Here is a 22,104-nt window from a genome sequence, read left to right as displayed (position 1 = left end):
AAGAATAAATCTTCGTTCCCTGCGTGGCACTTGTAATTGTAAAGATTGAGAATAAACGTTATTGAAAGTGCCAAAATAAGTTCATTACAAACCAAACGTTTCGGGCTTAGCCCTACATCAGTGGTAATGTGATCGTTAATAAAACGACCGTCCGCGGACCTGTAAAGTTGATCTCTAGCACGCGCGCGCGCGAGAACCTCAATAAAAACGGAAATCTAAGTTGAGGCCGCGCGGTTGGCAGGTCCCAAGTTGGAAAATTAAACGCATCTCCTGCCTCTTTCTTTGCTTATTACCGCCGCAGAGCTTGACGCCGCGGACCTGTGCGTCGGCTGAGCTGTGTCCGTTTGAGCTGAAATGCTTTCCGACGGGGAGGGCCAGGCGCACTCGTGGTGATGCTTCGTTGATGTTCGCCAAAACGTTCGCTAAGAGTGCACTCAGTTTCACCGATGTAAATCTGACTCATCCCCAGTCGTCCTTTGAGTCCGTCTGGAGTCCAGGACGCTGAACACGGAGGGAATCATCCTTCGCATGTTGCAATTTTCGAATAAGAGACGACTGGGGAAGAGTCAGGATGTACATGGCAGGGCAGCGACGGCAGGAGATGCAGTAAATAAGTCCTGAGGACGAACAAGTGAACGACTCCCGGATGTTAATTGAATCTTTTGGGCCCTGAATGTTGGTGTTACTAGAGATGTGGGCACAAGTGCGACAGCGGGGGTTTCCACAAGGGTAGAAAGGGTAGAAAGGTATCCGGGCGAAACGCGACCATTGGCGGCTGAATGAAATGTGAGTAGTCGCAGGGTCGCCAGTGACTACCTTGAAGTTGTCTAGCAGGATTCGCTTCACTCTGTTATTCGGAGGGTGGTATGTGAGAACCAAGGGAAGGGCTAAGCTCGAAACGTTTGGTTTGTAATGAACTTATTTTGGCACTTTCAATAACGTTTATTCTCAATCTATACTCTACTAACTATGCTTCGAATTACTGCTGTTGCGCGCGGAAACTACGCGTCTTTTGTTTTTGCTTGGCCTTTACTACAACCTAAGAAAACGGTCATTCCACGGTTATTCAAATATTTTTAGCCACCTCTGCAGTCTCTGCGTTGAAATGTAGACGGCGAGAAGTAAAAGTCCGACTGCGATATACCTTAAGATTCTCAGAGATTCTAGTAACTATGTCAGTATGTGTTATAAAGCCACACATTGCGACCATTTCGAACCATTCATTCACTTCATGTTAGATCGATCTAACATATATATTGATTTCATTCATATCCACTATTTTTCATTCTACTCCTCGCACGGGAAGGAACATATGGATTCACAATAAGTTCCGGGGGCGATGTACAGCTTTATAACTTATATTGGTTCAGTATCAGTTGGTATGGCCAGAGTTAGTAGAGGGAGACTGGTTATGAAAGCCGGCTGGTATGGCACTCGGGTAACTTGAGGTAAACGAAAGGGCGCTGTGAACTAGTTTGGTCATAGATTCAAACATGTCAAATCCCGCTGGTGCCCTAAATATTCTTTCAAGCTTCTTCACAATTACTCAAGTTACAAACACAACTGTGTATATGTGTGTAATATAAAAAGTTCAAGCCATCGTATCTCTAAAATTTGGTTACGGTTGCCTACGAGAGGTGGTCACTTACGAGTTCCGACCATAGCAATTCTTGAGCGATTTTATTAGCAAAATTTTGGTTGTGTTTGGAAAAGTGGTCGCTAGTCTAGCTACGAACAAGGCCCAAACGAGCGGAAGATAAGTGAGCGCACAGGGAGGTTCCAATGTAGTGGTTTTGATAAACAATCCGTGATCTGCAGAGTGTCACAAACTATAAATTTTCAACTTAGTTTGTTTCCAAGATTTCTCAGGCAGGATTGGATAAGTGAGGACCCATGTCCATGATTCCTAGTAAGCTATTAAGTCACTAAAAGTAAGTAATCGCATCTACCAACTATGTCGCTTCGTAACTCTGGTGCCAACAACGAGGACTCTGGTTTTATAGCAGTGTGCAGTGCTCATTTTCAATTCTCAGCCAATCTCGTTTACAGAGCCTGCAGTCGGGGAAACTAAACGGCTCTGGACGAATCCAAAACCGGAATTCGGAAATCCTGGTTCCGGTGCGATTTTGCGCGTGCGCCGGAGATCGTGGATGAAGTTTTACAACTTTTTAACAGCCAATCAGATTTGGCCGTGTTTTGGGGGGCTTTCAGACGAGCTCAGAGGTCCCGATCCCTGGCGCACACCAGCAATATTGGAGGGCATCACGCAACAACTAGAAGGCCAGAAGGCCTGGGGACGAGATTGATTCACAGCCAATCAGGTTTGAGAGGAAAGAACCTAGAATTACGTGAATCGCGTACTTTCAAATTGGAACCGGCCAACCAAAACAAAAGGGGGCTCTGGGGACGAGATTGCACAAACTACTAATACCTGACGTGTATCGTCACTGTAGCAAAGCTCTATTTCCGCCGCTCTCTCTGCAAAGTGAACGCTTTTGAAAAAAAATTTCAACGTTGCAGGCCGAACAAGCCATGACGTACCTAGATATAGCGTAAAAATATGGTGAGATATCGGTGTTTCTACTACAAGATTTCTAACCGCTGTTTACCGCAGATCTAACAAGATTCAAGTTCAGGTACGAAGGTTTTGTGCGTTACAATTCTACTTGACTTTGCTTTGCGTTTATCTTAATAATTAATCTTGTGTTCGACTACTGCCAGAAAGCGAGAATGCATTCATCAATTTTTTTACCCTCCCATCCTTACTTAGGAATACCGAGCTTTATGTGCCCCTCCGAAATATCGAGAGAAACTCCGCACACTATGTTAGTTACCCCTGTAAAAATAAGCAGTATTATATCATGATCAGTGTTTTCTTCGTTTATCTTCTTGCTCCGGTATTTGCAGGGATTGACAAGATTACCGAGAAGATTTTGCGTGCAGTAACTGGTCCACAGTCTTCAACTCGTATTGAAGAAGGTCCTTCAACGATGCTGTTGCTACCTCGTCTATATATTGTCGACTGTTATGCGCGCATTCCTCTAGACTAGATGGAACAGGTTTGCAAACTGAGGTGAGAAAGTCATGGATATTTCCTTTATGCCGGCAAGTAGCTAGTGCGCTATAAAATGCTTTAATATTGCACAATTTATGTACCTCAATTTAAGTTTGACGGCGCTTTGGTAAGATTCTGTTGATCCAAAATAACGTTTCATTATATTATGCTGAAAACAGACGGGTTAGGGCAAGCTTGGGCATGTCCGTACAGGGGTTTTCCCGCTCTTTAAATCAGTGTTGTGATTGGCTACCAAGAGTTAAACGGGAAATGAGGTCAACTTAATAATGTCTTAAACTGGCCAATAGGGAGAGTAATTTGGCACAGCGCTAGTTTTGAAAGTTTAAAAAAGTCAATGGACGCTAAACTGTTATTGATAAACCATCTGAACGCAATGGTCACACACTACACCTCTCCGCGGTTTGGCCAGAACCTGTACGCATGTATTCATGCATGTTATTATGTTACGGCCTTTTAAATATTACAACTCCGGACATGCAATGCATTGTTTGAGGTCAGTCTTGTGGAAGCACAATTTATGCTTTGTTTACAAAGTTGAAAATAAGCCACTGTAATGAATATAAAAATTTAAGACCGCGCAGGCACTAAATCGTGAACTTGAATAGCACATTAAGTGATTTAATTAACAAAAGAGTCTGCAACTTCATTTTGATGCAAACGCTTTTTGAATGTCCCTAGCAACTAAATTCAAACCAACATCCCTTCTTCTCGTCGCTTATCTATTTATCTTCAATGCAAATTCTCGATCTCTCACTTTATGTTTAATTATTGCTAGCGAAGCTGCGCGCATCTACAACCTAAGCCAAGAAAGATTTACTTCTCGGTTTTCTTTAAGTACAAATACACGTTAATCGTAATACCTTCTCAATTTTCACCGGTAAGAGAAACCTTTCGCTTTGCTATCAGTTGGCGCTCGCCTCATATCGGCAAATACCTAAGCTTGACCCCTAGATCACATTGCAATATACACAACCTGAGTTGCAGCGATCTAGAAGCCACTAGATGAGCTTCATGTATTTTAAGATCGAAATTTCAGTCATTGGTACCTAACACTAAGGGAACTCTAAAATGCAACAGCAACGTATGCCTGTAATAGTGCATGGCTGTGCATTGTCACGTCAGTCTCGAACAGATATTCTGTTAACAACTACGAATACTGCCACAATTGAAAACATTTTAGTAAATGATTGTAGTTTCGATTGTAAATGGCAAGGCGTCTATTTCTTAACTACACTAGAGGACCCAATAATAAAAGAAGAGAAGGTCTATTGTTCTTAAGCCTCGAGGAGTAGAAAAAGTAAGACAACGTGCAGAACAATAACTCAGCAATCCCTCTCTGCCAACTTTATATAATGAAGACAAAACGCTTCTTTGTGCCTCTGAACAAATATAACCGCGCAAACAACGTTCACTTAAATGACTTAAAGGCTCGTTAAGGCGTTGAATGTTCACAAGCACACTGACTAGGAAATGTTGGATACCACACGCGATTCTGAGAAATGGGCAAGAATTTTCAGTGTAATTACATAACCAAAATAAACGTTGTGTTAGGTCGAGAGAAGCAGTGATTTTGGAGTCAAGAAGGGAACAAGTAACTTCAAGCTTCTATTTCACCAACAGGCACCAATTTGCAACCGACACACGCGACAAAATTCAGTTGCACGGCCTCTCTGAGCCCAGTGGTGCAGACTTCTCGACATGTAGACATGAACATCAAGATTGCGGTTATTTTGGGTCGTAGAAGCTGGTAAGTGGGGATAAATTTAGCTATAAATCGTTGTTATATCACTGTCGTACATTTGCGTTTCTAGTGCTACAAAACAGATTGTGCATCTTAATGAAGGCTATCGTGTTTGTGTATATGCTTTTGCTTTAATTTTGAGTCACAGCTTCTATCAGCGTTCCATACTAGAAGAAGAAACATATAACTTACAAAGCTGTATATCGCGAAATGTGGTGAGTAGCGAGTTTCTTGTTTTAAAATAACATATACATGTGTACATGTTAAAAGTGTACATAGTGAAATAAGCATGCAAAGCAACAGTCGAATCATAAGACGGCAATGGACAAATATAAACACAAGGAACATTGAAATGAGTAGGTTGGCCTTCTAAGTTCCATATAGCTTCTGAAGAGTACGATATTGGTGAGATTAAAGAGAAAAGAAACTAACATACCCTTTATGTTCAAATTCTGATGTCTGTTTAAAATAATCCTTTCATAGGCCTGTAAGTCGTAAAGGATGGACCAAACATAAATAGCGTGATAAGCTCCAAACTGAAACCGACATGAGGAAGCACGGGATGTTTAAAGGACGTCTGTTCATGCGTGAGTGAGGCACAAGCAGCTGATATAGACCAACCAATGGGAAGGAGAAGGACGTCATAATCCAAAGGTCAACAGGAACAAAGGAGGGAAACCTGTTTAACCTGACAAGGTTTATACATGCAAGGCGGACTTTCAAATAGCCCAGTGCAGAGTCGTTGCAAACTGTTCTTTAGTGCTTGTCGTCAGTAGTAACGATACAATCACTCAGTTAAAGTCCTCAAGCAGTATATATACGCAATCTTTGCTAGGGGAAGTGCAGTTCGTTCCAGTGCTTGCCTGAGTTCGTCTACTTGAAAACGCCAGCTAAATAGCTCCTCGCAAATTGGGCTGAAGGGCGGGCGTTTTAAGTAATAGCTTTACAATAACTTTACAATACAACAAGATTTTACTTTAACTTCTAATGCATTGTCTTTGTTTTAGTCGTATCTGTAATAAATGTCTCGAATTTGATTGGTTCTGCGCGCGCCTATTTGTCGCGTTATTGACACGCGACCACGTGGGTGTCCAATTACATCAAATTGATACACACCTATGTCATTCGCGCCAGTCATATGCACTTAGCTAGCTAGGTTCTTTTTTTGTTTTTCTACTGCTTGTAAAATTGATTGAATATACCTTTGACTTTTTATTACAAAATAGGTTCTCACAGACTTGCTCCCCTCGAAATTTGTTATAGTACATTAGTACAGTTGGACCTCGTGTCGTACAATTCGGAAAGTAATCGTGCTCGTAATTTCAAATCGGCCCTGAATTATACTCCACTCAGTCCAATTACTATAACCGACTAAATACGGTTTATTTTAATAATACAATAATAACCTTACACATAAGTGAAGATGTTTCGTCAGGAAATCGTTTGTTGGAGGCCATGCGTGCGAAGTTTATAATAAAGCTGGTCAAAAAGTTCGACCTCAGGCAGGAACAGGTTTCACGTTAAGTTTACGGTGATATGTATCTTAACTGGCGTTGGTGTGGATCGCACAAGAGAATAGGGAGTTTCAGTAAACAGGATGGCGAGGCCGAGGACAACGTCGATTATAAAATGAATTTATATTTTACCGATGATGCTGAGTTCAGTTTGTTTTTTGTTGTCGATCTCTGTAAAACTATCCCAAAACTGAAAATAAGACTGCTTAATTTTAAATAGAAACTTGAAATATTGACAATTGTAGTTGACGTTCTTTTTGCGTTTTTGTCTTGCAGAGGACGGCAAAAATCTACCAAGATTAGGGTAGAGCTACGTTTTCGTTCCCGTCAGTTGTGCCTGCTTAACTAATGACGTTATTCAACGCGCCCCTAACAAATCGGTGTTGGGCGATCGCCTCACAATCTGATAGTGGAACCGATCGACCAGGGTTCGAACCCGTTTGGTGTTCTTTGTTTTGTACTGCTAATAGAATGCAAACAAAAACTGCATCAACGGCAGCGACTACGCAAGTGCTTGTAATACGTGCGTTTATCGAGTTTAATATGGATGCACATTGGAGAGTCGGGAGAACACGAAAAAAGCCGTTGTTCCAGCTTGGCATGCCAGTTGTCAGCCTAATCCCAAGAGCTAAGGATGAGGGGCGGGAAATGACTGACATTCAGTTTCAGGCTATAAGTTATTGTAGCTGTAGCCAAGAGCAACTCTAGCTCCAAGAGTGCTCTTGTCAACTCATGAGCATCCATAAAACGATAAACATCGATGAAAGGACAGCCTAAGTGTGGGACAATTCGTTTTGTCGGTCGTTCGGATCGCACGACTATGCCGGATATGTTCAGTGTATGACAGATCATGCACCACTCAGCTTCTAGACAGCCTTGCCTGCATGGTTAAGAGACCTTGTGCACAGCGACCAAAAGTTGATTTTGGTTTAATGAATCGTGAAAAAGTTATTTTTGACACACACAGCCTGTGAGCCTGTGAAGGTGGCTTGTAAAGGTAGTCAAAATTCGTTGCCACGACAACATCATATCATATGAGGCCAAATATACCCTAGTTTGAACCTTTGAGTCTAATAACTCAAAAACTACTCGGTGGAAGTTTTTTGTTTTTGATATATTTTTATCTAACCAACAAAAGGAACGTTTTTGCAATTTTTTAAAAAATCTGTAGGTAGGATTTAGAGCTACGCTATTTTTTCATTAATTTAAAGTGGCTTTGAGCCCTGACCTACATATTTTTTTAAATTTTCAGATTGTTTGTTTTGCCGTTAGACAAACATATATGAAAAACAAAAACTGTCACCGTCAAGTTTTTAAGATTTTAGCTTTAAACGGGCAAAAATTAGGTATCTTTGAGATCTTTGGTCGTTGCTACGGAAACGTATCAAGTTGACTTCAATTTGTTTATTGGTAAAACCTTAACAAAGTTGTACTAAAATTTTAACCTCAGCATTATTGATGTAGCTGCAATAGAATGCCAAAGATGGGAACCGGCCCTTTATTTTACATATAGTTGTTACTATTTTGACTTATTGATTGTAACAAACGATTATCATGGGCATGATGAATTTATAACAAACTTATGCTTTATACGTCTCATCAAGTACTTGGATAAACTGAGCCACGCGCTCGTGAACTGATCAGAAGGCAAAAATAGTATTGAGATTCATTCAGTGAACCGTTTGGAACTCAAACCAAATCCGAACGACATAACGACATATGTATTTTCACTATAAAAGGTGCCCTGTAGTAGTGGTCGATGCTTATTGATTCTACATCGGAAAACTAACATCAATTTGTTCTCAGTAGGCAACAAATGTCTTTACCTTATTCCTTGACAACCACTGGCGATTTTTCTACAGTGCAAGCACGCCACGCAGTTTTGAAGGATTCCTTTCGTGATTCCTATAACAACAGTATATCTCAGATAAACGCATATACTGCTTATACTGCATAATTTATAAACAGCGCATGGCACCTTTGAGAAAACCTGTCAAAGCTGACCTCGTAGACCCTTGTAGATCACCGGAAGACGTAAAACAATTTATACATTTAGTAAGAAGTGCTTTCTGCCGTACTGGCTGGGAATACCAGTATTTATAAGGTGTCGAGAGCTGTCTAAGTTTGTAAGAGGGTCATTTTTCTCGGCCTTTAACTGAATATGGATGTCGTGTTAGAAATAGAACAAAAAATATTTTTTTCCCGTGTTTCCATTTAATTTATGGTAACACGAGTGGATGTTTTGGGGAAAGCTGAGAAACAGGAGACGTGGGTGTGCGTTTCTTCAGCTGGTCATGAATGTTTTCCTAACCATGGAGACAAGGAATGAAAGTTTCCTCTTTCTTTTATGAAACAAACGTTCGAAACATATAGAGTTACGATAAATGGCTTTTTTTCACAGTGCGCGCAATACATATAAAATATTCCAAGTGTGCAACACTAGACCGATAAAGGCCACCTCTTGTATAAATACAAATTAAGGACATTTTCCGGTGTTGCTTATGAGTTTTACATTGAGATACAAGAGTGGAAGTTTGGGAAACACAAGCCACAGGCGAGTGTTTCCACTGTCTTACTTAGCCTCTAAACTTTCACGAGTATTCTATTTAGTAGACACTGTATGTTTTTTATTGGAAATCGAAGGATCTGGTTTTCCCAAGGTTCCTTGATTTCTCCATTGTTTTCTATTTAACAACTAGAAAACAATGGGAGGACCAATCAGATTCGCGGATTTCCAATAGAACACAGCTGAGTCTTCACTTATTAAGAATACGAGTAGCTCAGCCAATTCATCGCAGGATTTACATTAGAACACCACAGTCGTTAACTCGTCCCCAGTCGTCTTTTGAATCCGTCGTGAGTCTAGGAGGGAATCATGGGAAGGAAGAAGCGGAGCGAAGGAGTCTCTCGCCTTTCCTCCTTCCCATCATCCTTAGCGTCTTGCAATTTTCGCATAAGAGACGACTGGGGACGAGTCAGCTACAGTGGAACCCCGATATAACAGAGTGCCAAAGAACTGGGAAAATGTAGACTGTTTTTAAACTCGCTTGTGCTTGTAAAGAAATTGCTGCCCCACTCCCCCTCGACCTCGTAAAAAGGGTAAACGGCAAACTAAACAACAACATAAAATCATTTAACCAAGGTAGCCTTTAGTGTTGTATAAGAAATATCGGTTGCATCGAATAGTAAAATTATTGATACAAGATATCTTACATTTTGTGCATAAAATAACCAAGTCACGAAAATACTACGTCTTGTGCACCGAACCGTCAATTTTATTTATTTGTTAATTTTATTTATTTATTAAGGGATGGACCATTATTTTTTTGGAGAGGGGGGGGGGGGTATGAAAAATATTTAAAAAAAAATGGTTGCAGGGCCTAGAAAGACAATATAAATTGTTTGCAAACACGAGACAAAAAAGAGTTTTAATTTCGAATAAAAAAATGTTTGCAAAGGTGTATAAACTTCAACTCCCCCTCCTCCAAGAAAATAATGGTCCGTCCTTAATTTTCTGTTTTCATTATTCACTGCAAAACAGGACCATTAAGCAGCATTATGCCTGATGCGCCAAATTATGCCGGTGTAATGTAATGTGACACCATCTGATCAACTTATGGTCAGGGTTGCGCGCCAGTTTTTTTTTATTATTATTTTCTACGAAACATACGTGGACAAGAAACATTTGTATCGAGGTCATGATGTACAAAATAACCTAGAACCTAGCCTGCGAGCAGGCTCACCTTGGGGCACGCGCGAGAGCTACACGGGAGCGGCGAAGCCGCGACACGTGAACGGCGTAGCTGCGACAGCGAGCGTCGTCAGCCGCGAGTGGTCACTTTATTGCCGCCTGTCCCCGCCTTACGCTCGTCACTCGCGCGTGCCCCAAGGTATATTTGCGCGTGCCCCAAGGTAAGCCTGCTCGCAGGCTACCTAGAACTATGCAGATCACGTCTGGCCTGATCTAACTCGGTCGATTAGTATTAATCATACCACCCCAAATAAATTATGACAATTATCGAGGCTCGCTTAACAGACCGAACAGCTTGTTCCGGCCTGACGATATCGGAAATAATCGATATCGATAACAATTGAACTAACAGAAAAATTTTTTTTTGACAAAAAACAATAATTATTTTGGCATTGATTATTATTGGTTTATTGGTTATTGGTTTGCTATTGGTTTATCAGTTGACTACGCCTGTCCTATAGGTTGCGTCAGCTGGTCCGTACAGTGGGTGGTATGACCAGAAGTGGTTTAAAGTCACCTTAAACTTTCAAAACTTTAAGCTGACTTTGAACACCGTTTTTGTATCGACATACGAATAGCGTTCTATATTAATGAAATTTATTTTTTTTCATTATAGGTTCAGACTGAGCTAACAAGTAAAGCAAAGAACTGTATATAAAACCCGTTTGTTGTAAAAAACTGAAAAAAATACGAACTATTTAAGTAACGCATCTAAAAGGTGTAAATGTAAGTTAAGTTAAATTTAAAATATATAGTAGCAATTTACAGCTAAGTAACTAAGTTTTCTATGAAGTGAAGTATATATTAAAATTGCATTAAGTTAAGGGTGTGTTGTATGTTATGGAAAGACGTAGTTAATTTTATTACTATTTAGATAGAGATTCACTGCAAAGCCCTTAATTTCTGAAGCTACTGATATCGCAGTCACAGAGTAAAAACCATTCCAGACACATTAATACTATTAAAAGTACAAAAAGTAAACATATTTTATTCTTAAGGCTACTGCTGTTGGATTTGTCATGAGCTGAGGCCTCGTCAACGTCAATAGACGCTTATAAGCTTTTCTTTTTTTAGCGGAAGGGGGGGGGGGAAGAGAAAAAGCGCTTATTATCTGAAGGACAAACATTTGACACACCCCTCTGTAACAGACCTGCTGAACGCAACCTGGGCCCAGTTGTTCAAAGGATACATCATGCTATCCAGGCCACCGGATAAGTCGCTATCCAGTAGACTGTCATTTCGCTCTTTGTCCCTGATTAAGGTTGGCTTGTCAATCCGAAATACTAGGCCAAAATAAACCTGTTTTTCAATTTCAGCTGTTTAACAGCATTGCAAGTTCTTTTTTTTTTTTTTTTTTTAAAGTTAGGAGCCTGGTAAGTTCTGTTTGTCCTCTCTGGTCATGGTAGATTCTAAAAAATTCTATGGTTAATTTTATTCCTCCTTGTTGGAGTGTGCTGCCTGCGGAAAAAAAGTCCGTACCAATGCGAATTTTAAGACGTAATCGTTTGCGAAACGTGTCAGGGCGATAGGGGAGGGGGAAAGGGAATTATCACTTTGGCCGATTACGAGGGGAGGTTCCAATCAATCAATCAATCAATAAAATTTATTTACCCTCGGAGCTGACGGGGGCTGGCTAGGCCCCTAGCAAAACATTTGCTAATATGCCGAGAAAATAAATTACAAATGTAAAAATATATACAGAACGAAAAATTCATTAATAAATAAGTATTAAATTAAATTAAAATTAAAAAGGGACTATCTAGCTGCGCACAGCATTACGAAAGGCCTGTAGTGTAGCAATTGTTCTTACTCGGTCTGGCAGTTGATTCCAGGCGTTCGCCGCCCAGTATCTTACAGACTTCAGTCCATACTTGGTCGTATTGACCTTAGGTAAGACAATCTTATTAATGCCTCTCAAGTTCTTGATATTGTCCCTGACACAGAAGAGGTCCTTAAGATACACAGGTGCTAAGTTGTTAAGGCATTTGAATATTATAATAAGTGTATCTTGAATGCGACGTTCACTTAATGTGTAGCCTATGCGGCTGCACAGAGAAGCGGAGCTAGAAGACCTGCCCTTATAGATGTAACGTAGGGCTCTTTCGTGAAGTTTCTCTAGTTTATCGCTGTCTGATTTTAGACAATTATGCCATATCGAAGAGCAATAAGTAAAATAAGACATCACAAAGGAATTATACAGGCATAGCTTGGAAGAGGAAGACAAAACATTTCGTAATCTACAAATAACGTCAAGTTGTTTTCCTGCTTTCTTAATAATTTTAGAAACGTGCGTGCTAAAGTTTAACGCGTCGTCTATAACGACTCCTAACAGCTCAACCTCATACACACGAGGAATAATTTCTCCGTCTGCATATAAAGATATGTGAGCACGATTGTTGCTAGAGAGAACAAGCGCCTTGCACTTCTCAGGGTTGAGAGTCATCTTGTTATCTCTGAACCACTTACAGGCTACGGCAAGTTCTTTGTTAAGGACGTATTCGACCTTAGCTGGGTCAACATCAGAGTAGTAGATCTGGTTATCGTCGGCGTAATTCGATAGTTCTGCCTCCTCGATGAAGTAGAAAAAGTCATTAAGAAAAATGTTAAATAGTAGGGGCCCTAAAACGGACCCCTGTGGAACTCCCCTTGATATTACTGACACATCCGATGTAACATTTCCAATCCGGACACGCTGCCTGCGATCGTGTAAGTAGCTCCTCAGTACGTTTAAGCTGTGAGGAGAAATTCCATAGGCTGCAAGCTTTGCTAATAGTAGATCGTGAGGGATAATATCGAATGCCTTACTCAGATCCATTACTACAGTCCCCACCACGCACTTCTTGTCCAGCGCCCGTCTCCAGTCTTCAACAAGTCGCAGTAATACGCACTCACAACTGTATCCCTTTCTGTAAGCTGAAAGGAATTTTGAAAGGATACCTGAGAAGTGCTGAACTAGCTGTCTATTCAAACATCTCTCAAATACTTTATCGAGTAGCACTAGGATGGACACAGGCCTGTACTTGGACTTATCAAACTCGTCGTCTTTCTTGAAGATTGGCGTAATTTCAGCTAATTTCCATTCCGTAGGAACGCAAGCACTGTCAATGATGGAGTTAATAAGAGTAGCTAAAGGTTGCGCTAATGCAGAGGCACAGTCACGCAGGGCTCTTGCAGGGACAGAATCATGGCCGGTGGCCTTGTTTACGTTAAGAGACTTAAGAATGGTCTCCAGCTCAGCGGAGTTAACATGACTGAAGTGAAACTGATCGGTCACAGGGCAGTTAGCCATTATAGCTCTGATGCTGGGGTGGTCACGAAAATCCTCCACTGTTGTAGTTGGGACGTCAGACACGTTCTGAACAAGGGAATAGTAATGATTGAAGATCTCAGCAACCTCTTTGTTATCCCTAACCAAAGACCCGTTTTCTTTAAGTTGAATTGCTTCATTGCTGGTGTTGCGCCTACTGTGCATGAAGGGCTTGATTGTACGCCAGAATTGTTTGGGATCTCCTTGTGCATCGCTTGCTTTTGTTCGTAGATAACTCGATATGAGTTTACGTCGTAAGGAGGAAGTGGCGTTGCGCTGGACTTTATAATTCTCGAGATCACCAGAATCGCGGGTCGCGAAGTAACGCCGCCTCAGTTTATTCCTTTTGCGTATAGCAGCAAGTAGCTCTGGTGTCATAAATGGAACATGTTCGCGCCTGATCTTGGTCGTCTTGATCGGCGCATGCGCATCTAAGACACCTTCCAAAAGTTTTCCCCACGCCCAACGCCCAAGGTTTTATTTTTAATTTGTCCCTTAACCTTTTTTGCGACCAGAAACACCTTGGTGGATTTTTATCTGCCCTGGTGAAGATTGTATGGAATCCCAAGATTTTCCAGGACCCGTTATAGAGGCGTGTCTCGATCTTATATTGTACGCGACATGTTCCGTGTGAATGTACTGCTACTGACTCGAGTCGTCTCCGCCCAGTCTTTGCGCTTTTTGGGAAACGCGCAAAGTCTGGGCGGCGAACGACAACAGTTGGCGGCATTGGCATGCACGAGTGACTCAACATTTAACTACCTTGTGTTCACTATGATCGAGATAAACGTACATTTCACAAAACACTTATAAAAATAACATTGAAACAAATAAAATGGGCGTACCGATATTTTTTTCTTTTTCGACAGATAATGTTTTGAAGCTAGCGTTTGAAACAACGCTAGCTTTAAAGTGGCTTGTAATGGATTAAACACTCCCACGTTCGACATTTTATTTCAGCTACACCGATAATGACCAGGAATAAAGTGGGTACCAGTGGAGTTTTGGAACAATCTGAGAAAATTCTTAAAGTCAGCTATAATGGAAAATAATACCATCTAGGAAGAGTGATAATATACCTAAGTATGGTGGCCTAGGACTGCCATAGCAAAACACCCATTGTTTTGACAATTTTATTGTAAATCTATGTTTTATTTTCCTTTTTTGGGTTTTATTTGTTTTGTTTTTGAAATGTGTTTTTGTTTTTTAATCAAAGTAAGATTTTATCAAAATTATTTTCAATCAAAAGTAGATTATTTTAGGAACTAAATGAAAACAAAATGATTTCAAAAATGAAAATAATCTTGAGCGAAACCAAAATTAATTTGCTGTAAAATCGTTGTAAAAAAACAATTACAAACGGAATTAAAAGAAAATCAAACTAAAAGCAAAATTGTCCATGGCCTATCGCTGCCATAGACCAGAATTCCTTTCGGGTGAAATATTGCTCCTATTCAAGATGGCGACTGCTCGCATCAGAAACAACGATTGGCAAGAAGACGAGAAGTTAAAGACACGTTAGGTCGTTATGTGAAGCAAAACTTTCGTCGAATTAAAGCCTTAGACTTTGTTTCAAGGGTCGCTAGACAGAACGCTGGAGTACTTTGGCATCAAATACCCCGTCAAATACACGGTTCGAACCGTTCAGGTCGACGAGGTCGAAGAGGCAGTAGAGAAAGAAATAGGGAGTAAGAATCGTACTGATTCAGGGCTTAGCCAATTAGAAACGCGAACGATGGAATTTCACTAGTGAAAAAACATCGTTCGTCCCTGCAATCAACAACGCGAACGATAAAATTTCACTAGTGATGAATGAACGTACAGGGTTGCACGGCAGCCGTTGCACACAAATCGCGGGCTTTGAAAAATTAAAACAGAAGAAAGGTTTGCTTCTAACTTGTGCTTTATTAAAGAGTTCACTTCATTTCACGTCAAGAAAGCAAAAATCGCTCTTTACAAAACTCAACAAGCTGTTAACACTACTCAGGAAGACTTAGGAAGGCGAAGAAAATCGAAGTTAACTCTGCTGTGGAACTCAATAATTATTACCTCGGTGAATTTAAAATCTCTAAGCTTCCGAGGTTGCGCAGGGAACTGGGGCGAGTTTCAAATTTTAAGTAATCGATAAATTGATACCACCACATGAAAGATTACGGTGAGATTGGTTATTTGACCAAGTTTGATGTTTTCAGGATGAACAGAAACGAAGTTATGGACCTTGAAACATGGTTCAAAATCCATACAAACGTCTCTAATTGTGAGCCAAACCATATAAACTCTTAAAATTTTTATCCGTTTTGTGACAGCTGTAAAATCCTGCCCAAGACCCATTATGTGAAAGAAACTAAGATGAAAATCACTATTTTTTCCCATTTTAAAGAGTATCACAAAAATCATAAAAAATTTAAGAGTTTATATGGTTTTGGGGGACGCTGTCTCAAAGTAAGAGACGTTTGTATGGATTTTTAACCATGTTTCAAGGCCCACAACTTCACCTCTGTTCATCCTAAAACCATCAAAATTGGTCCAATGACCAGGCATAACTAATCAATGACATCAATGACATCAATGAAATCAATGAGTAATCAATGAGTAATCGATGGGTAATCAGTTGATTAGTCATTGATTATTGGCGATGATCAATGAGTAATCGATGACTAATCGATAGGCCACAAAATTTTGGGCCATCGATTAGTCATCGATTGCATCGATCAGTCATCGATTGCATCGATTAGTCATTGATTGCATTGATTACTCATCGATATAGTCTCGTGGTTGCAAACCGGAACTTGTAAAAGTATAACACGCTATAACAATCTAACAATATCATGGTAACACGTGAAAAAAGTACAGAAAGTAAAAGTGCTTGCAGCTGTTCCGGTGCGTAATGTAAGTGCTTATGACGGCTGTCTCCCTAAGCCGAAGCAGTTTTACTTTGCTGACAAACATCCACGGACCCAAATCTATAACCACGTAGTCGATTCTTGTCTTCGTACTTGTTAGTTTCATTTCCAGACTCAGTGGTTGGTTTTCCTGTTCAATTGTTTTGTTATTAAATAAAAAGTTGGGTAAAGTGAAATATTGAAATATCAAATTCACGTCTTGATATGCCGGAAGGTTATTTGACCTTTTGTGAGGGCGTAATTTCGACAACAAGAATGCCAGTTATAAAGCAAAATATGACTAACATAGAGAAAAAAATCACAAAAAATGGTACAAGAAAGCAAGGAATGTGTCTTTTGTGTGCAGTATGATAGTTGATGAGTAATTGATGGGTCATCGATGAGTAATCAATTACATCAATAGGTAATCAATTACATCAATGAGTAATCGATGTCATCGATGAGTAATCGATAGGCCACAAAATGTTTGGGCTTCGATTACTCATCGATTACTCATTGATCATCGCCAATAATCAATGACTAATCAACTGATTACCCATCGATTACTCATTGATTACCAATTGATGTCATTGATCATCGATTAGTTATGCCTGGCAATGACCAATCTCACCGTGACCTTTCGTGTGGAGGTGGCAGATTATAGATTATTAAAAATTTGAAACTCGCCCCAGTTCCCTGCGCAACCTCGGAAAGGCCAATATGGCAACTATTCTCACTGGGAGCCCTCAAGCACAAACGCCCCTAATTCCTTTGGGATATCTCTTGTTTACTTCCCTGCTTCTGTATATTCTCTAGGGAGTCTACTGTGCATAATTTTGGCTAGTTCGGTATAAATAGGCCTGTTTTATCATGTTTTGCCCTCTCTTCGTTTAAACGGAAGCCAGACATCAGATCGTCGTCCCACCCTCCTCCCCGCAGCGATGGCTTACCTTTGCGTTTTAGCTCCCGCTCCTTTCCGCCTCCGGGCTCGCCTCTTCCCATTGCTGGCTTGCAACTGACGTCACGGCGGCCATGTTGGGGGACAGGAACAATGCGTTTCCCTCCACTGGGAATTTACCTTTTTTATCATGCAAATGTTGCGAAAATTTATTTTATTGTTTTGACCCCCAACATGGCCGCTTTGTCACGTGGTTGCAAGCCAGCAATATCTTATCCCTACCTGGGGCGTTTGGGAGTGGGGGCTCCCAGTGGGAATTTATTACGATTTATAACGTGCTTTCACTTTATTTTTTTGACCGGGGAATTCCTGAATAGATTTTGTCACTCGGAAGTGCGTAATGAATTGTGCACTTGCAAGCAGGACAATTCCTGAAAGAGATCTTTAAGGTTGCTCTCTTGATAATAGTTATGAACTGAGGTTGTCGCTTTTATGATCGATTATTATTAAGGACCTCCCTTTTGCGCCCGCTCTGAAGGATTTTCTCTTTCCTCTCACATTTGTTTTCTCCCATTCGAACAATCTGATAATTATAAACTGCTCTCGCACACTGTAAATCACCGGAAAAAAAAACAGGAAATCAAACTTAATAATGCAAAAACATTTATGTATTTTTTTTTACTTATATACACAGCTATAAATACCGATTTTCGGAAGCATAAAATCCTGTATTTACAAAAGCATTTTTTGAAAAAATTTAAAAGCAATTATCTTTGCGATCTGTGACCACCCATGAAGATGGTAAACCGGTGATCTGAGAGCCTGAAACAAGTCATATAGTAATTTTAAATCAAAGCATCTAGTTAGCTTTCTTGATGTTTTTTTATCAACAGAATCCAAGCAGTCGATGCAAGCAAATTGGATAATCAGCTACACTCAAAATTGAGACCACATACCATGCAGGAGGAACATGAAAACTTCGCTCTTGAAATGTCGGCGTTCGAGGTATTATGCACTACGAAAAACAGTCACGTGTAGTTACAACAAGGGTATGGGTATACAGAGACCTTCTATATGTTCTACGTAGCTTGCAGTCTCAACTAAATTTTCTTTCTTCTTCTTCTCAATAGCAAAATTGGCAATCAGAGGAAGGAAATCCTGTGCGATTTTGCAGTGAGAGAGATTTAATCCCCGCCTTGTCGTTAAGTAAGCGCATATATCAGTTTTAAGGTGACTAAAAGGCATAATTATTATTTTTGTGACTTTAAGCATAATAATTTGTGACTTTTTAGCATAATAATCGTTTTTCTAGATTTTAATCCTGGGTGTAACAATTAGTGTGGGTGAGTTAAAGCATTTTTACATTTTAATTTTTTACTCAAAAGATATTGTAATTAAGCTATTTTTAAATTTTTAATTATTTTTATTATTTTTTACTAGTTCCCATTGTTTGTATAATGTATTTTAATTATTGTGATGGGCTTTTTACACGAGTCTCCGGCTCGGATAGAGAGGGCAACCTCATCCCGCGCCACGACATTAATAAATTGATTGATTGATTGATAGATTGATTGTTTGACTGATTGATAGATAGATAGATTGATTGATAGATTGATTGATTGATTGATTGAGGTGCTGACACAAGAAGGGACAAGTTGCAGAGGCATGCCACTGTAGCACTTTTGCGTTTATGCTGCACATTGTGGATACGATATAGTTATTGAACTGAACAATTCAATTCTTGTTTGCAGTGGATTCCGGAGTTGGTACGCGTGGTCTGATAGTGATACAAGCCAAAGTAATCAAGCTAATAAACAAGTAAGCCGTGCAAAATCATGACAACCCTTCACGAGAACGAAAAGAGATAATCGTTTCGTTTCGTTTGGAGGCAGGTCTGTAATAATTATAAATGAAAACAAGGAAAAAAGGAAAGAAAAACTAAGCATGTTCTGCGGTACTTACGGCCACCAGACTAAATCCAGTGTTACTCTTAGTCTTTAGAATTTTTAAGGTTTTTGAATGCCTGGTTGAAAAAAAAAAATGCCCTTAGTTGTTATTCCACTATGACTCTGATTCATTACTACAGTGATTACTATCACGGTTTGAACAGAGCAAAAAATTGAGTGCGCGCGCGTGGAAGAGAGTTACACCGGGCAAAGAAGAATAACCGAACTTTGGACCGAAAAAATTCCTAAAACACAAGGAAAATAAAGCAGTCGAATAATAAATTCCTTATTGGACTGACTCGATGGTTTTACAGATAATACGCGCGGACATTTTACTCGTTCTTCGCACGTTAATATTCCTGGACTGCCTCGCCCATTTGGGAATTTACTGCGTAACTCGTAAACTATCTGCGCGAATTATTTGTCAAAACATCGAATAAGGTGTTTGAAGCAAACCGAATACTTTTAGCTTACCCATTTGAATATTTTAAATTAACCGAAACGAAGCAGAAAATTAAAAGAATATTCAGTGACATGCACCTTTTTACTTTATTTCAGCCGGAGGAAAATACTGATCAACACTTGCTGGATATCAGAACCGCGGAACATAACTTGATTGCCTACCTTTCGTTAGTGGCTCAGTGTAGGTTATGAGGTCTTATGAGCTAATAAACAAAACACTGGATATTCCATGGTTTGGTTTCCTGTGGAATTTAGTATGTAGCATTCGTTGTATATTCTTGCAACTGTGGTGTGCTGTAGTTTGACATTTCCACAGCGCGAGCCAAAATTGAAAATGCTGGTTACTTGATGGCTGTCAACGGAAATTTTCGACAATTTGCCGAATATTGCGACAATTTCCGAAGATTACTCAAAAATCAATACAACGTTTCCGATCATTTTTCGGAAATCGCCCAATGGCTCTGACTGTTCAGGACACTGAACGACGTTTGGGAACATTTCTAAAGCTTTCCAAAAATTTGGCAAAACCATGGAATAACCACAATAGGTTTTTGTTTTAATGAAAACATGTTTAAAACGTAGTTAACGTAAGAGCTGCGTCGTCGAGAGTTTACGTCTGACGAAAACATCAAGCTAAACAATAATTTTAAATCTATTATTGCCGAACAATAGACGGACCAATTACTGTCTACAAACTTTACACGAGGTAACATCACGGCTGAACTGACCAATTAACTTCAACGGACCAGACTTATAACATCATCGACTGACAACAACTTTTCACTTGACTCTGAAGATGACTTCCGCTCAGGTTGTCGAAACGTCAGTCACCACCAACAGTTCTTCTCAGAACTACTCTCACCCGGACGATCACACTATACGACCTACCCCAAATGGCCAATAAAATGAACAGATAATATTTTAGGAAAATACAGTAGTCACTTGTCAGGATAATAAAGATAAAGACTACTGAAACTTTTGTACTAAAAACTGTACGGTTACCTTCTCCACAATTTGATAGCTCAGTAAATGTATATTGTAATAATAAAGCAGATTTACTGCAGAAAAGAAAGTTTATTTTTATTTTGTTTTCTCGCGACTCCGTCATCGACTAAATACGTTACTTCTTTCATCACTTTTCCTAGATGTTTCCTTCCCAAAAGCTTAGTCCCCCCCCCCCCCCCCCCCCCCTCACTTCAGCTTCATGAATGCAATTGTTTGTCTCTATAAAGCAACCTTGCACAAGCGATGCAGGGTACTCAAGCTCGAGGCCATAAACGCTTCACTAAACAAGACTGTTATAAAGTCGAGTCGAATTTCTTTGTCTTGCAGTGGATTTTAAATTCCTAAGTCACCAATTGAACAGTTTAGACAGTCGTTTGCCTTTTCTTAGTGCAATGACAGATTCGCTTCTACCAAAACATTCCATTATTCCAAAGCTATTAATTCTTGCTACCGTACCTCTTCGGTACGTTAATTCCAAGCATTTGGTGATATATACAGACATTTATTTCCCTTGTATATGTTAATTCTATTAATTCTCATAATCCGTCTTCTCGACAGTGAAAAGACACAAGGGGGACAAATTTCATTTCGACTTTCTGAGGAAAGGTAAAAGAGAGATAATCGAGAGATTCAACAGTACATAGGCATCAGTACAATCAGGAAAATACAGATAAATTGAGCTTTAACAATCATGGATTGTTCTCGAATGTACCCTCAGATCCATAAATTCCTATGGATCGTATTGTTTAAAGGGACATTATAAATAACTAAATTTTGAAACCTCTCTCTGGCAGAGCTATTTACGGAAGGGTCATTGCCTTGGCAACCATGAATTGCTTGCTTGTTCAAGTGATTGACATTACTGACAGAAATCGTGTCTTCTATTAAAAGAAGCAAACAGATTGTAAAGAGAATAGTAAGAAGTGAACGGTTCATTAAGTAGGCGCTGTGAGCGAAACAGGTCCGGGCACATTTAGTCATATGACGCACTAAATACCAGACTTGATTAAATGCACTTTCGTTTTCACCCACACAGTTAAATCTGCAATTGACTCTCTTTAAACTTCAAAGGCTAAATTCGCTTTGTGGTAAACAAAAGCTGAATAACAGCGTTGAAGACAAGGGACAAAGTGTGATTATTTTACGCATGATGTCATTACCGTGGACAATGTAAGTGACTGGGAAATTTCCCGGTACGCAGCAAATTTAACGAACATATCACCACAGCTTTTGGCTGAAGTATCGATTGTACACTGATGGCGACCAACCGCGGAAATAACACAGCGACAGATTTTCTGCCTAGCCTAATCGTATGTTCCTTTCAACAGCAACGACGAGAGATTACATGAGATTGCGTGACTGTAAGTACTTGGTTGAAGCCAAGTGTAACATGGATTGTTCAAGATACCGCGTTTTGTTTAAAAGCTGGGATCGTTGCGTGAAACAGAATCAACAGTCCACCAACGACAAGACAACAAAATAGGAAGACATGACCCTTCTGGAGAAGAAAAGTCCAGTGACA

At 39.9% G+C, this 22,104-nt stretch overlaps 3 long non-coding RNA genes across 6 annotated transcripts in view; 2 read left to right on the top strand and 1 right to left on the bottom strand.

Annotated features, from left to right (window-relative positions):
• The window catches only part of LOC144631481 (uncharacterized), a 43,509-nt gene extending 38,121 nt beyond the window's left edge, over positions 1 to 5,388 (bottom strand). For all 3 annotated transcript variants that reach the window (XR_013566750.1, XR_013566749.1, XR_013566746.1), the window contains exon 1: positions 5,254 to 5,388. This is a non-coding gene — a long non-coding RNA (uncharacterized LOC144631481). The remainder of the gene's footprint in view (positions 1 to 5,253) is intronic.
• Positions 201 to 11,667, top strand: LOC144631482 (uncharacterized). 2 transcript variants are annotated; one of them, XR_013566752.1, is made up of 4 exons: positions 201 to 2,636; positions 2,908 to 3,073; positions 4,697 to 5,471; positions 6,608 to 11,667. It is a non-coding gene; the product is annotated as an uncharacterized LOC144631482 (long non-coding RNA). The 2 variants fall into 2 exon arrangements; XR_013566751.1 differs by having other exon boundaries at positions 4,697 to 5,513.
• Positions 11,668 to 16,993: 5,326 nt separating this feature from the next.
• LOC144634020 (uncharacterized) lies at positions 16,994 to 19,737 on the top strand. The gene is made up of 4 exons (XR_013567142.1): positions 16,994 to 18,174; positions 18,300 to 18,375; positions 18,921 to 18,987; positions 19,674 to 19,737. It is a non-coding gene; the product is annotated as an uncharacterized LOC144634020 (long non-coding RNA).
• Positions 19,738 to 22,104: the final 2,367 nt, after the last annotated feature.

The sequence above is a fragment of the Oculina patagonica genome, chromosome 12 (assembly GCF_052425735.1).
Source record: "Oculina patagonica isolate OP01 chromosome 12, crgOcupat, whole genome shotgun sequence".
Classification (NCBI taxonomy): Eukaryota; Metazoa; Cnidaria; class Anthozoa; order Scleractinia; family Oculinidae; genus Oculina; species Oculina patagonica.
This window is presented reverse-complemented; position numbering and strand designations above follow the sequence as displayed.